We start from the raw sequence: 15,076 nt of genomic DNA, 5'->3' as shown, positions 1-15,076 counted from the left end.
CACGGATACACACACACACACACACACACACACACACACACACACACACACACACACACACACACACACACACAGCCAGCCGTGTCCAATCTGCCTTAGATATTAACAAGCGGCTATGCAATTGTGAAGCAATTAAGGCAATTGAATGATCCAATTAGCAATTACAGTTAATCCCTTTTTTCTAACAGAGCCCATATCTAAACTGTTCCTATTTAGTAATCAGTCCCTCCAGGAAATTGCGATTTTGCGATCGCAATAATTAATGCAAATTCAACCAAACTCCGCGATATTTGCGGGGGCTTGCAATTTTTCAAAATTCCAGCGATTTCGCTGCAAAAAGTTAGTAAAATGCCGCATCTTTACCTGGGTTTGAGATATGTGTGCGCTGTCATCTTGCCTGGTTGCTGTGGGAACGAGGGACAACAATAGGAAGTGACGAGAGTATGGGACGTAATGTAACACGTCATCGCATTGCGATGAGGGCAAACCCCTCACAATTGCCAACAAAAATAACCGCAAAACAATTACCAAATGTTTTGCATGAAAGTGGAGGCAAACTATTTTGCACTCCGTGCAACACTGTCATGGAGGAACACAAACGGAAATCGTCACTGGACAGCCACTTTGCTAGCGCGAAGCATTTGAGACCCACACACACACACACACACACACACACACACACACACACACACACACACACACACACACACACACACACACACACACACACAGGTGGCATATTTAGCTTAGGTCTAGTAGTTTGAATATTTAACAAGGAACAAGGGATGAGGAGGACAGGGAAGGCATGAAGAGGAAATAAGGATAAGAGGAAAAATATGAAGCACTAAGAATGAGAAAAGGCAAAGTGATAATAGCATTATTGAGGATGAGGAAGAAAGGAGAAGAGAAACGATGAAGGGAGGAAAAGAAAATTTTTAATTAAAAATAAAAAAATTAAATCGCAATTTTTCCGCAACTCCGCAATTTTTGCCAGTCCCCGCAATTTTACCGCAAAAAATCACATAAAATGTCGCAAATTGCATCGCAAATTTTGAGAAAAGCCGCCGCAAAATCAAGCATTTATGATCGCAATAATCACAAAAAAACTCCGCAAAATCCTGGAGGGACTGAGTAATGCCCACAGTCTTGTGTCTTCTCAGCTGTCGCCATAGTTGTGTTTATTTGAACAAACAGGGCTGTGATTGGCCGAATCAGCAGCCGCACGCTGGCTTCAGTGGATCGGTTAATGAGACCATAGAAAACTGTCAAGTGCTTGATTAGTGTTGCTGCAATCAGAGTCTTGTTCTGCTGTCAGTGGCCATGTGTCTATGAGCCAATCAGAGTCGTGTTCTGTTGTCAGTGCCCAGCAGTGTCTACGAGCCAATCAGACTCTTGTTCTGGTGTCAGTGGCCAGCAGTGTCTATGAGCCAATCAGACTCTTGTTCTGCTGTCAGTGGCCCAGCAGTGTCTATGAGCCAATCAGAGTCTTGTTCTACTGTCAGTGCCCAGCAGTGTCTATAAACCAATCAGTCTTGTTCTGTTGTCAGTGGCCCAGCAGTGTCTATGAGCCAATCAGAGTCTTGTTCTGCTGTCAGTGCCCAGCAGTGTCTATAAACCAATCAGAGTCTTGTTCTGTTGTCAGTGCCCAGCAGTGTCTATGAGCCAATCAGAGTCTTGTTCTGCTGTCAGTGGCCATGTGTCTATGAGTCAATGGGCTCTATCTTCCCAAAAGCGCTAATTTAGCGTTTGCGGTCGTTTAACGCCGTGCGCAATGCAAATTGGGGGCGGACACAAGCGCATGCCTGTGATAATTGTACTGGGCATTGGCTTCCACAAGCCAAAGCAGGCGTTTCAGCGCTAAAATCTGGGATAGATGGCATTACCCTATCGTCAGCAGTGCGCAATTACTTTGGGCTAAGAGCTTTGAAAAGGACCTTTTACGCGCAAATACCTCGCGCACCCGTAATCTCTGTGCAGCGCAGCGCAGTGCAAAGTAGAATTCCTTTTGGAGATGTCATTACGCACAGCCTAGACATCAAATTATGCTGCTAAAATTGGGTATTAGCAGATAATTCAGTGAGGCAATCAACTATAATTCACTGAGAAACTTTTATCACATCGCAAAGAGGGAAATTAATTGAGAAAACTTGTTGGACAATGGACATAGGCTATTTACCTCCATAACCCAAAGGGTCGTTGGCACCACAGACGATCTGTCAATAAGCTCCCTCTGTCCTCGCACGAGTGAGTACACTCTATTATGCATGGAGAGAATTACAGCATATTGCATTCCTCGCGCAAACAGCCATTGCGAGACGGGAATTTGATTGGTTTTGATTGACGTAATGCCCAGCCTTGCCTGGCCACGCCTGTGAATAATTCTGGTAGTTAAGACCGCCCAAATCCCATTTGCGCAGGCATTTTGGGGCACAGATGATTTTGGCACGGCTCTAATTTGCACTTGCGACACGTGCCGTGAACCTTTTCGCATCCCGGCCGAGAATTGCATCCCCAACATATTTCGGAGCTGTTTTAACTTAGCAATCAGGGAGGTCACGTCTACCAGACAATTATAAGCTCCCGTGAGGTGGGGATGCTTTTTTTTGCTGCTGGGCGGGGGAGCAAAACTCGGCAGAACACCTGGCGGACGGCGCAAGACGGACTGCTATCTTCCCATGCCTTAAGGCACGCGCAAACTGGTGCGCAAGCGCTATTAGGGGATAGCGCCTGTCGGAAGATATAGCCCAATCAGTCTTGTTCTTCTGTCAGTGTCACTGGCCAGCAGTGTCTATGAGCCAATCAGAATCTTGTTCTGCTGTCAGTGGCGCGTTATTTCGAATTGCACATAGGTTACGCAAAAACCACACCCTGTGCCCGCCTACGCAGCAGTCAAGCGCCGGGATTGGCCAGGCGCTCATGCTCATGTTGGGCTCTCTGTTACAGGGACACCATTCCTGTGAGAAGCAACAACACCAAGCGAGGCTGCAATGAGGATATTGAAGGACAAAATCCTACATCGCACCAAAGCATACAATGTATTTTAATGTTATTTGACTTTCTGACCACCCGCCTCAGTGCTTATTATGAGGCCAGAATAACAGATGCTGCTGGCCATTGGGAAGGCTAACCCTTTACGTTTGGTTTTATTTATTGTGTATGATTCAACTTTGTATCTATGATTTTATATTATTGCATGTTTTTGTAGATTGTTGGGACTTCACTGGCCTGGAACAAAAGGCTGGACTGGGGGGGGGGGGGGGGGGGAGAGGCTAGGCCTATGTGCTGTAGCCTATTGTATTTTTAATTTGATATTTTTTATAGTTTTCATTTGCAGGTTAAACTGTCAGCTGAGCTCTGTTATTGAAGCTTTGGCTAAAGGCCTGAATTTTACAATGATGTTTTGAAATAAATGTTTAAAAATCGATTGTGTGTTAAAAGCTTGTGTTACGTTTTCATTGGCGTTAATACACTAATAATTAATTTCAATGTCCGCTATCAAGAGCAATTCAGTTGGTTCATGAAATGGGCACGCAGCCCAGCGATTTGTGGTGTGGGAGCATTTGTGGGAGATTCCAGCTGTCAAAAGAAGAAAAAAGAAAAAAGACTTGCTCCTGGCCAATCCCGGCGCTTGACTGCTGCGTAGGCGGGCACAGGGCGTGGTTTTTGCATAACCTATGTGCGATTCGAAATAACGCGTCAGTGGCCCAGCAGTGTCTATGAGCCAATCAGAGTCTTGTTCTGCTGTCAGTAGCCCAGCAGTGTCTATGAGCCACTACTGATGCCAACACTGTAATGGACCTACAGTCATAACTGATAGGATCTGACACTGGTAATACACACACATTATAAACAGATAAACATCCACAAATAAACTGAGCGCTGCTGATAGCATCATAGACAGATCATGGGCCAAATATAGAATAGACCCAAACACACTAAGAGTCACTGATATGATCACAGACTGCGTATCACCCAGAGGAACACACAGACAGAAGCGCACACACACACACACACACACACACACACACACACACACACACACACAAGCACGCGTGCAGACACACACACACACACACACACAGACAAAAAAACTTCGAACAAACTACTAATATGAACACAGTTATGGCTGTGGAAAGAGATGATGGACAGATGAACAAACAGACACTGAATGAGAATGACAGACCCTTCTGATGGCTGATGTTTCTCCAAATAGGTCCTTTGGGAAATTGAGTGCAAGACTTCTGTGATGGCTACCGCATCTAAAGTGATATGCTGTCAGAATCTCTCTCTCTACATGTCTCTTACAGCCAAATCTGATCTTAGCGAGACTGCCTTGGTCACGATGCAATAAAACTACAATTTCTTGTCTCCCTCTGTGATTTTAAAGCAATGACATAAAAAGGGCATCCCCATTCCCCACACTCAAAATCTGTGCAAACAATCATGTATTATTTCTTCAGTTTAAAGCAATGACATCTCACATTTTCTGTTCTTTTATTTCAATAATGCTAGTTGTTTTGGTACAAACAGTGACTAAAATGACAAAATCAGAAAGCCATGCTACTAACTGTGTGCAGTGTTATAGTGCTCGTCAGAGTCATCAAACAATAATGCCTTTGTGCCTGTCACGGTCATGCATATGCAAATTACATCTACATCTGATTAATTTGCCGACATAACAGTTACATGTAGGCAAGTAGCATAAATAAGATCCTTTGAAAGGTGGAACAAAGACTTTGTGTAAAAGGTTTGTCAGTTGAGAAAGACTTCTATCACTGCTGCAAGATGCAGGTATTATCACATAAGATAGTTTTGATTGTGTTCTTTTCATGCTTTTGTTTGTGTTCTTTTCATGATTTGGTTTGTGCCACGATTTGATTTGCATAAATGTTTCAGTGGATAAATAAAACAAAAAATCTGCAGTCTTAGCTCAAACAAATGAGGTCCCCAAAAAAAATCAAAAAAAATTGCCGTCACTACACTTTCTTAGAGAATCTGGAGCTAGGTATTAACCAGGTAGGTATATGTACAGTACCGTAAATTCCGGACTATAAGGCGCACCGGTGTATAAGCCGCACCTTCAAAGTTGACTATTTTTTTCTTATATAAGCCGCACCGGACTATAAGCCGCGGGTGTTTTAATGGTATTTTTTTTTTTTTTTTACAGTGCACACAGTGTCCGCGGTGTGGTGAAAAGAGGGCAAGAGAGGAAATTAAAACAGAAGTGGATTTATAGTTAGAAAGAGTGCTAAAGAAGAGAGAATTCCGTTTTTTATTTTTTTATTTTAGTTACTCACAGTACTATTGACCAGTCCAACTCAAAAGATATTCGGCAGTTTCACTTTGAGCTCTTGTTCCGCCGCTGTCCATCAATGGTTATGACGAGTCTCGCTGGGTACAGTACGCCAAAGCGATATCCATTGACTTTAACCTTTTCGATGATGCTGTTGTATGTTGCGCGTTTCTGTTGCACCAACGCGGAGAGGTCCTGCCGGACGAAAAAGCGCGTACCCTCCCAGGTGAGGGGCTTCTTCCCCGCAGCCTGGAGGATGAGTTGACGGTCGGGCCAGCGGAGTAGGCAGATGAAGATGGCCCTCGGTGGCAGGCCAGGGTCTGGACGTGGCCGAGGCGCCCGGTGTGCCCTGTCCACCTCTGGTGGTTTCTCGCCTTCCTTCAGGTCCAGGATGTAACACAGGATTTTGCCACGAAAGCGTCCATGTCACCAATCTCAGCTCCCTCTTTTACATTGATCAGGCGAATGTTATTTCTTTTACTCCTGCTGATTAAGTCATCAACCTGCGTGTGCAGGGTTTCGATTTGTTTTTGCATTTTATCCACTTTCGGACTCACTGTGTTGTTTTTGTCCTCCAGTGCGCTGATGCGCTTTTCCGCATTAGAAACTCTGTTCACGGTTGCCTTCTTTTCTTTAGTGAGTGAGTGGATGGACTTCTGCACGTTTTCAAACTTGTTTTCAAGCTGCTCAAACCTCTGAGCGATGTCGGACTTAATCGATAGTGTTTCACGGAGTAAAAGTTTAGCCCAAGCCGTGTATCTCCAGCCTCCAGCAGGTGAGTCATTTCCTCATTCATGGCGGTGATTGCTTCGTCTTTTTCTTTCTGCTTACCTGTGTTGTGTTATGTTATGTTATGTTATGTTGTTAAAAGAGGGCAAGAGAGGAAATTAAAACAAGTGGATTTATAGTTAGAAAGAGTGCTAAAAAAGAGAGATTTTTTTTTTTTTTTTTTGAAAAAATCCATAGATAAGCCGCACCGTTATATAAGCCGCAGGGGCCAAAAAAGCCCAAAAAACGGGAAAAAAGCCGCGGCTTATAGTCCGGAATTTACGGTATATACGATGAGAAGATTAAGAAGTTAAAGGAGAATTTCGGTTTTTTACACCACGGTCCTCATTTCCAGCTTAAAATATGATGTTTTACTCACCGAAATATGTTTGGCTTCATTCGGATGCCCACGGAAGATTTTGAGCTCGTAGTATCATCCTCAAACAGGCTTTAACGAGAGCATACGGGGCAAGCTGCTTACGCTCTGTAAATGTCACTTTTTCGGTCACATCGCGGTTCGTTATGGTTGTAAATATAATTATGAGAACATGAAATCGATATCTAACTAAACCATCCTCTGCTGGGAGTCCCGACAGCCCACTCCAGAAATGATGTGACATCATTTCTGCTGTCTAAATCGATGACAAGCACATTTGACAAGCTCTCACATGCCTCATCTTTCCTGGCACCTGTCCAGCTCCTCTGTCTGTCCATCTATTATTTTCTGCTCACGAGTTAGTTTCACTTCATCCATTTTGTCGATCTGTTTTTCTGGGTTCCTCCGCTCATCTCTTAGTTTCTCTTTTCATCAAGACGCTTCTCTGTTGATTAATTTGTTTATATTTGCTCATCTACTTGATTCCCTTTCCGTCTATTAGTTTCATCTGTTAGTTTGTCTTTTCATTACTTTGTTTCTCTGTTCGTCTTTATTAGTTTCTCTATTCATTAATTCCTTTCTCCATTCATCTGCTTATTTCTCTTTTCCTTTTTTATTAAGTTTCTCCCTTCCTGTGATGAGCCTCCCACATGCTCCCCGCACTGTAGCTGTTTCTCAATGCCAAGGAAGGATCCTCAAACGGCTGCATTTCAAGGATACTACGCCATCGGAGGCCGCTGAAGTACTCCAATCTTCGATTTCTACAAAGGACTGCATCCTCAGCAGAGAGGACATTTCGAGGATGCAATGTGCATCCTCAGCGCACGTAAAGTACCCACAATCCTTTGTGCACGAATTGCCAGGTCTTTTAAAAATGGCAAGCATTGTAAATTAATTGTTATCACTTTAGTGTACCAGCAAACGTTTTAATGCCAAATTGTTTACAAATAGGCTAGAAACTTCAGTAACGTTGGGCTAACTGAGCTGTCATGGCCAAGTTTGTTAGCTGGCCTGCTAGCTAACTAGTCAACTTCCTTTGTTGCGTTTTCGCGCAGAAGTGACATTGGGACCATGAGGCAATTACTCAGACTTGCTAGCCTGTTCCAAAATGTTTGCTCTTGGAATGTGAGAAAGGACTCTTGCCTGCCCTCTGTAGGACGTGACTAGGAAGGACCCGTCCTAGCTGCCAAGGAAGGAACCGTAACATTGAGAAACTACTCCTATCTTGCAGAAGCATGTTGGTTGCGGTCGTTTAAAGCCCAAACAGTACTCCCGGCCCAGGTGCACTCAATCAGCCTAATGATCACAACCACCACAGAATTCACCCTTCACTAAGTCCTGCCCCCCTTGGTTACTGTTGCTATGGAAGGCAAGCCAACAGTAAAAATACTGTTCACAACTATATGAGTGAGAGACATTCCCAAGTAAATAACGGACAATTTCTGGAGTAACAGCTCCAAATATCAGACAGAAGTAGACAGAAAGGAGTACAATATGCTTGTGAGATCTACAGTACATTTTAACTTGTAAATTGGTCATTAATTCAGTCTACTGACTGCTATGTGCCAAATAAAGTACTACTACAGTACACACAATATCATTTGCTGGCTAATACTGTGAATGAAGAGATAATTAAAGGGGACTTACCCCCCAGATATGTGACAAAACGGCATGCTGCTTGATTTGAAAACACCTATGGGAAAAACCAAGAAATGAAGGCCCCTACAGGTGAAACAGCCTCCTGCCTTGGGCGCCAGTTCGGCTAGGGCGCTCTGTAGCCCTCACAAAACAACAACAAACAAACACAAACAAAAATCCCTGGTGTGCGCCCAGGCGCCCCCTCCTTTTCTGCGCAATCAGTGCCTGAAATTGGGCGCAGGATTGCGGGAATCCCGCATCTGTTTGCGCAAACCGCTGCATACGACAAGCCGCTTGTCACAGACAGGGGCAGAGCGTCAGTGCAGCTGCAGCAGCTGAGTAGCCTACGTCGGAGGTGAGTGTCACTTCACCTGCCTTCTCCTCCCCATCAAAAGTGAACCAGGAAAATACATTTTAAAAGGCTGTAGGCTGCTTTAGTTTAGTTTATGTAGTCTGGAGCCATTTTGAAACATTTCTGCTGATTCATATAAGGCGAACTCATTGACAAAGCACTCTTCTGTTTAAAGCTGCTGCTGCCTGCTGCTATCCAGAGACATGGAGGGGCCACAGGTGCATAAGTGAAAAAGGGGCACAGAAGAGTCCTCCTCTCTCTCTTCTCTCTGCACAATCGAAGTGGTTGAGTGGTTTTCAATGTGGGGTCCGGGGACCACCAGTGGTCCTTCAGAGGATTCCAGTATTCTCTGTTATCTCTCAACCTAATAATATGGAATTCTGGACAAAATCATATCTAGGCTACATAAAAAAAAATATGCATTTGCATCTGAGAGACCAAATATCATCATATGGGGGTCCATTGCCCCAATGTGAACTAAATTAGGGCTCCTTAGTATGAAAAAGGTTGGGAATGATTTACAGCAACACAATGCCATTTCCTTCCTTTTATTTCTATTTATGATTATAGTGGCTTTTATTGATAGTATTGTGTTACATCACCACATGGCCATCTTGGTAGGAAAATAACAGGTGATTGTAATCAATTAACAGGTGATTAACAGGTCAAGTGACACAAACAGCCAATACATGTGTGTATTGTAGCGCCATATTGGTAGGAAAATGCTTCTGACATCATGGGAATAGGCTTGGAGTTGTGAGGAGCCAGGAAAGGGTACATGGGGAGTAGGGGAGTTACTATCTTGAAATCCCATAGTCTTTGGTTCATCGTGACATCAGGTTGGACCACATTTTGTGCATTTTTGAGGGCAAAAAAAGGCAGGGTTGAACCCATAGAGCGCACTTATGCAGCTGAAAATGATACAAATGGTACAATGGTAACGGTTTGGTCTCAAATGTGGAAATTCTGACCAGAATCCTTCACACACCACCCCCAAAGTCATATATATTGGTTAAAAGCTGAAAAAAAAGGGGGGGGGGGGTAGTTACACTTTAAACTTGAAGGAAAAGCTCACCGGTCCCAATGCAAGATAGCTACAAGAGACAAGATGTTCGTCTCGATGTACAACACGTGTTGTACATCATTGTACACGTGCACAATTCTTGAGCTGTGCTGTGTTCCATTACATATCGTCATCATCGTCATTGCCTCCTCCTCCTCATCATCATCATCTGATTTATCCGTAGTCAGTACTAGGGATGCACACAAATAATCGAAGCTCAATTACTTGCTCGTTAAGGATTTACTCGAGCATGTGGAAATTTACTCCATCAAAACAAAACAGAAAGCAACTTGCATTCTGTCAGTAGAACGGTGTTTTCAAATCATTTTTCAATGATCCTCCAGAGCAGTGGTGCCCAATTTGGGGCCCGCGGGCCAAGTTCGCGCTCTTTTTTTTTTGGCCCGCCACGGATTTGGGGCAAAAAAAAAAAAGGGTGCAATGATATCACTGTAACAGACTGTTCAGTGTGTATGCGAGGCTCTGTGGATGTCCCTTCAGAGTTACCGTAGAACAGGAAGTGCGGTGACTTGTGTTGTTGACGAGAGCCGGTGTTGACGAGTGTGCCAATGCTAGGCGCTAGCTGTCTGACAATAAATGTGAAAGCGTGTTATAACGTTACAGCCTGACTCTCTCGTTTATTGTTTTATTAACAAAGTGTAAGTAATAGGCGGACCCGGACACTCGGCTACATCACTAGCCCTTTCAGACAAGTCATGAGATGCTCTACTTGAACAGTGTTCATTCGGATAAATTGGCTGGCTCCTCTTCCTCAAACCTGGAGCAACCCACCATCAGCGAGGAAGAGGAAGAGTTGCGACGCACATACAACAACAATCACTTGAACAATGTTCATTCGGATCCTAGTCTCACCTAGACTGGAGCTGAGCAACTCAGCATCAGTGTTTAGAGCTGCACGACGCACTGCGAGCAGAAAAAATAAACAATCTACGTTAAAGCAGCTACGAGCAACTTTTTCGATTGTTATTAAACAGTATAATTACAATATTGATGCATCACATCTTACCTATAATAGTAGCTGAGACCAAAGCCGTGTGAATCGGAGATTGCTCCCTTGAATGATTATTAAGTCTGTGTCTGTCTAAACTCGCGTCAACAGGGGGCTCTCTCTCTCTCTCTCCTTACCGCCGGACCGGATAAACGCGGAAGTGAAACCCGGAAGTGAAACGCAGCTGCCTGCCTACCCCGTTCGCGCTGCCTAGCAACATAGCATAAACAATGTGAACGCCATGCATACTCTCGCGAACATCTCTCGTTATATTCTAACAGGTTTTTTGGAAGTTATTTTGTGGTTATGGCCGAAGTGGCTGCTGCAAACCGTTTCATTTCACTTCCTGATCTGCCCTGGCCACAGACAGACTACACTGGCCGATTCACTCGGGGTTCAAGCGAGACTACTCTGCGTTGGTCTCGTCTACTATTAGAGGTAAGATGTGATGCATTGATATTAAATTTATACTGTTTAATAACAATCAAAAAAGTTGCTCGTAGCTGCTTTAAGTGAGCCCCTGTTGGAACTAGGCAGCGGCCGCGGGGGGGATTCTGGGCAAATGTTGACATGTCTAAAAGTTATGCCTCTATGTTTTTATGTGTTTCATAGCGTAGGCTATGCTATGCAATGCTGTGAGAAATATACAATAAGTTGCTGTATAAATAAAGGTTTTATTGAGGAAAAAACGCATTTGGTATGGTTTGGAAAATTTTGTATTTTTAATTACAATTACTCGATTGATTGCTCGTTAACGTTACCAATTATCGATTGCGGAATTTGTGGAAAATGTGCATCCCTAGTAGTAAGACATATTGTTGTGTCATACAGTAAGTGTCATACAGGGGAAATTATCTGATGAACTGATCTTTGCAGCTGTGTTGATTAGCTAATGTTTCTGTGGCATTTTGATTAACGTTATGATTTAATTCCTTTTGGAACAAATGCTGATTTAACAGATGCAATCTAACTGAAGCATAGCATAGCATTTACTGCGCAGCCCGGCTATACTAACGTAAGTCCGGCATGCCTTGTCTCTTGTTTATCCTTACAACAGCTCACGCTATGAGGAAAGGAGCTTTGTGAACAATACCCCCACAGTCAAAGGACTTCGCTGAGATATCCATATAAAAACCCTCCTCCAGTGTCTGTTTGTGTGACTCTTGCGTGACTCCAATGGCTAACAGCTAGGGCTGGCACGGATCAGAAAACCCACGGATCGGATCGCGTGACGGATTTTGAGCCACGGATCACGGATTTTTCGGATCAGCAAACAAATATATATATCAGATTTTTTCTCTCAAAATTTGATTTTCGATTAGATTTTTTTAATACTATTATAATTCTCTAACCATTTGTTGCCCTGCACAGCTCAAAAAATATTTTTTTGTCATAAGTGACACAATGTATGCTTTTACTCTGAAGGCAGAACGACCCAACTTCCTGTTTTAGGTGGCACTGCTATGCCTAACTTCGTGGCTGTTGCTTGCACCAGCCACATGACACGGGTACAGACCTACAGACCAGACCGCAGGTCAGTCTGGAAATATAACGTTGATGCTACGTTAAGCTACTCAGTGGCCCCACGTGTTGTTTTGTTGTTATGTGTCCTAAGGCAACATTTCACCGTCCGGTGATAATGTGTTTGTGAAACGTGTGCGCGCGCGTGTGTGTGTGTTGTGGCTCTCGCTATCTGACTTGTGCAGCCCGCAGCACGCTGATCGCATTCCTGTGCTTTTTCAGAGGTGTTGAAATAAGTTTGTGTGACGCTGTCTTTAGTAGCCACTAGCCACAGCCTTCAGACATACTTTACAGCAGCGACAAGGGATGAGGAAGCTCACTTGTGCTTGCCATGATTATGCCTGTCTGTGTCTGGCTGCGCTGGGCGTTCTCATACACTAACGTTAAACGTTAAATGAAACGAAAGGGGGGGGGGGGGGGGGGGGGTCCGCGGACCATTGACGTTCCGAACCGCGTTCCGAACCGTGGGGGCTGATCCGTACGGGTCACGGATTATCCGTGATCCGTGCCAGCCCTACTAACAGCTAACGTTAGCTGATGGGAGTTGTAACGTTAAACACACTTCCTGGCATACACAGACATTGGACAAGCTGGTAAGTTCTGAAAATATGTCTATTGCGTTATTCCAGCTAACGTTATCGTTATCGGTAAAGTTATGCCGACTGTGAAAGACTATCGCTTGCAAGCTAACGCTTGCAAAGACATTGCTATGAACAGGCGTTGAGCTTGCACCCCTTAAAACCGATGACGTTAGCTGGAGTAATAAAACATATTTTCTGAACTTATTACCACTTCAGTCCTACGGAGTTGCAAGTCCCATATACTGTATGCACAACTCCTAACGTAGGATTGGACAGTGGCCGTTCTAGGGCAGGACTTAGCGAAGGGTGAATTTATTCAATTTCGACGAAATTTGGGAAGATGATGCATCTCAGCAATGCATTCCATGAAGTCTGTACATTTATCCATCGATTACATGCAATATCAGACATTACTTGCAGACATTTGCGACGCATCTCACCTTCAAAACTACACTGATTAGCCTGAGGAGCTAAAATTACAGGTCAATGTAATCTATGGTCGTGGCTCCTGCCGCTGCTCTGAGACATGAAAACCTGTCTGAAGCTCAGCACTAAAGGTTGAAATACTTTTACCATTGAGTGTTCTAGGTTAGCCTGCCAACACTGTAAGAAACAGGCAACAACACACTTTCAAATTTAGATAATTTGAAAAAATACCAGTGTCCTTTCCTCTTCTTCATTGCCCATCTCCACCCTCCTCTGCCCCCCGCCCCTCATTGTACTGGAATGTACTGGATCTCTCCCAGTAAGAGGCATGGGTCAGCACTGTGTGCTGCAGTCCCAGTGGACCCAGTAGGAACATCCAGAAACAGAAGCCAGAAAACTGTCCAGGGACCCACCGGCCGCCCACGCTGGAAAGGCCAACCAGAACCACAGATGGCCTGGCATCCACCCGCCCACCAACCCACACACACACATACGTGCGCACTGACCACTGGCACTGGGATATACACATGGTATACACACAAAGCGCAGACACTGTCCACACATCCAGACACAAAAATGCTCACACGGATACACACACACACACACACACACACACACACACACACACACACACGTGCACAGCTATCTTAGTGAGGACATTCATTGACATAATGCATTCTATAGCCCTAACCCTAACCATCACAGCTAAATGCCTAACCCTACCCCTTAAAACCAGGTCTTGGGCCGCCAACGCTGATGTACTGGCGGCAAGGGACTCCGGGTAACAACTCCTGGGGCCCCCCTGTGGCAAAAAATGGAGGCCGGCTCCATTGTCAACTCCTCCTTGCCAGCCATGCTATTTGCTAAGTTAGAGAAACCTGGGACCTTATGCCAGGATCAGACTACACAATATTTTTTGTCGTTCACAATGTCACCATGTCAGACGAGGCCATCATACTGCCATAAATTCGTGACATGTCTTGGTCGGGAGACTGGCCACACTACAAGTGTATTCTCGCTTAACACCGACAGAGCATGTATGCCACCGTCATCACGTCGTCTGCTGTCGTCAGCGAGTTCACAGGTCGTCGGGGAGGCGGACCTGTGAACGAAATCTCCCAGCATGCATTGAGGCCACTACATTGACAAGAAATAGCAACCGAATCAGCCTAAATAGGCTAAAGTGGTAGATAGAAATAATGTTTATGTTAGCACAACATGCAATTGTAAAACATTTCAATATTGGGCAAAATAAAACATTGAAATCCAAACACAACCCTATGTGAAACATGTATGTAATCCAGGTGCTATATATATCCCTTGCAGAATTAACGTTATTTGGATGAGTGACAGGCTCTACTGTGATGCACTGTGACGTCCGCTCCAGCCTCCAACCTACTTCATGTGCACGCCCACTATTTTCTTGCCAGCTGCTGCGAGACGAGAAGGAAGAGAAACGAACATGCAGCCGACTCTGCTGAGCTCATGTTATTTGTAGTGAGCAATGCCCATTGCCCAGGCGTTTAAACGCAAATTAAAACACCCTGGCCTTTTTGTCTCTTTTATTCTTTTGAGCGGAGCGGAGCGGTGAGTGCGAGCGGGTGAAATCTGTATCGAGCGGGGAGCGGTCTCCCCAGGACCTGATACCTGTCTTCCGGGGTGTCACACTAGGCGAAACCACGTCCAAAAGACTGACATGCCAGTCTTTTCGTCAGGGCGTCGTGAGGCGTCCTAGACGTCCCGACTGGTCCCGACGCTGGTCTTTGATTATGTCACACTACAAGAGGTGAAGACGGCCGATCGTCGTCCCCGACGGTCATATTCGGGCCCGACGCTGAAAATCTGTCGCGCACGACCAAATCGGTCTAATATCGGGCTGAATTCGTGTAGTCTGAACCAGGCATTAGGAGATTTAAATTTAAGCTTTGTCATGAAAAACTCTGAATTTTAAACCAAGTCAGGAGTGTTTTGAACCTACCAGTTGTTTCTGTGCACACGCCTATTTGTTTCAATGACTCTTTTTTGGCTCCATGGTCAGACAGAAACTACCAT

The 15,076-nt window shown here is 44.6% G+C and overlaps 1 protein-coding gene across 1 annotated transcript in view; it reads right to left on the bottom strand.

The window, feature by feature from the left end:
- tmtc1 (transmembrane O-mannosyltransferase targeting cadherins 1) overlaps positions 1 to 15,076 on the bottom strand; it is a 270,267-nt gene that overhangs the window by 83,224 nt on the left and 171,967 nt on the right. The gene's annotated exons all lie outside the window — the stretch shown is intronic.

Source organism: Poromitra crassiceps (genome assembly GCF_964638095.1).
Source record: "Poromitra crassiceps genome assembly, chromosome: 2".
Lineage (NCBI taxonomy): Eukaryota > Metazoa > Chordata > Actinopteri > Beryciformes > Melamphaidae > Poromitra > Poromitra crassiceps.
This window is presented reverse-complemented; position numbering and strand designations above follow the sequence as displayed.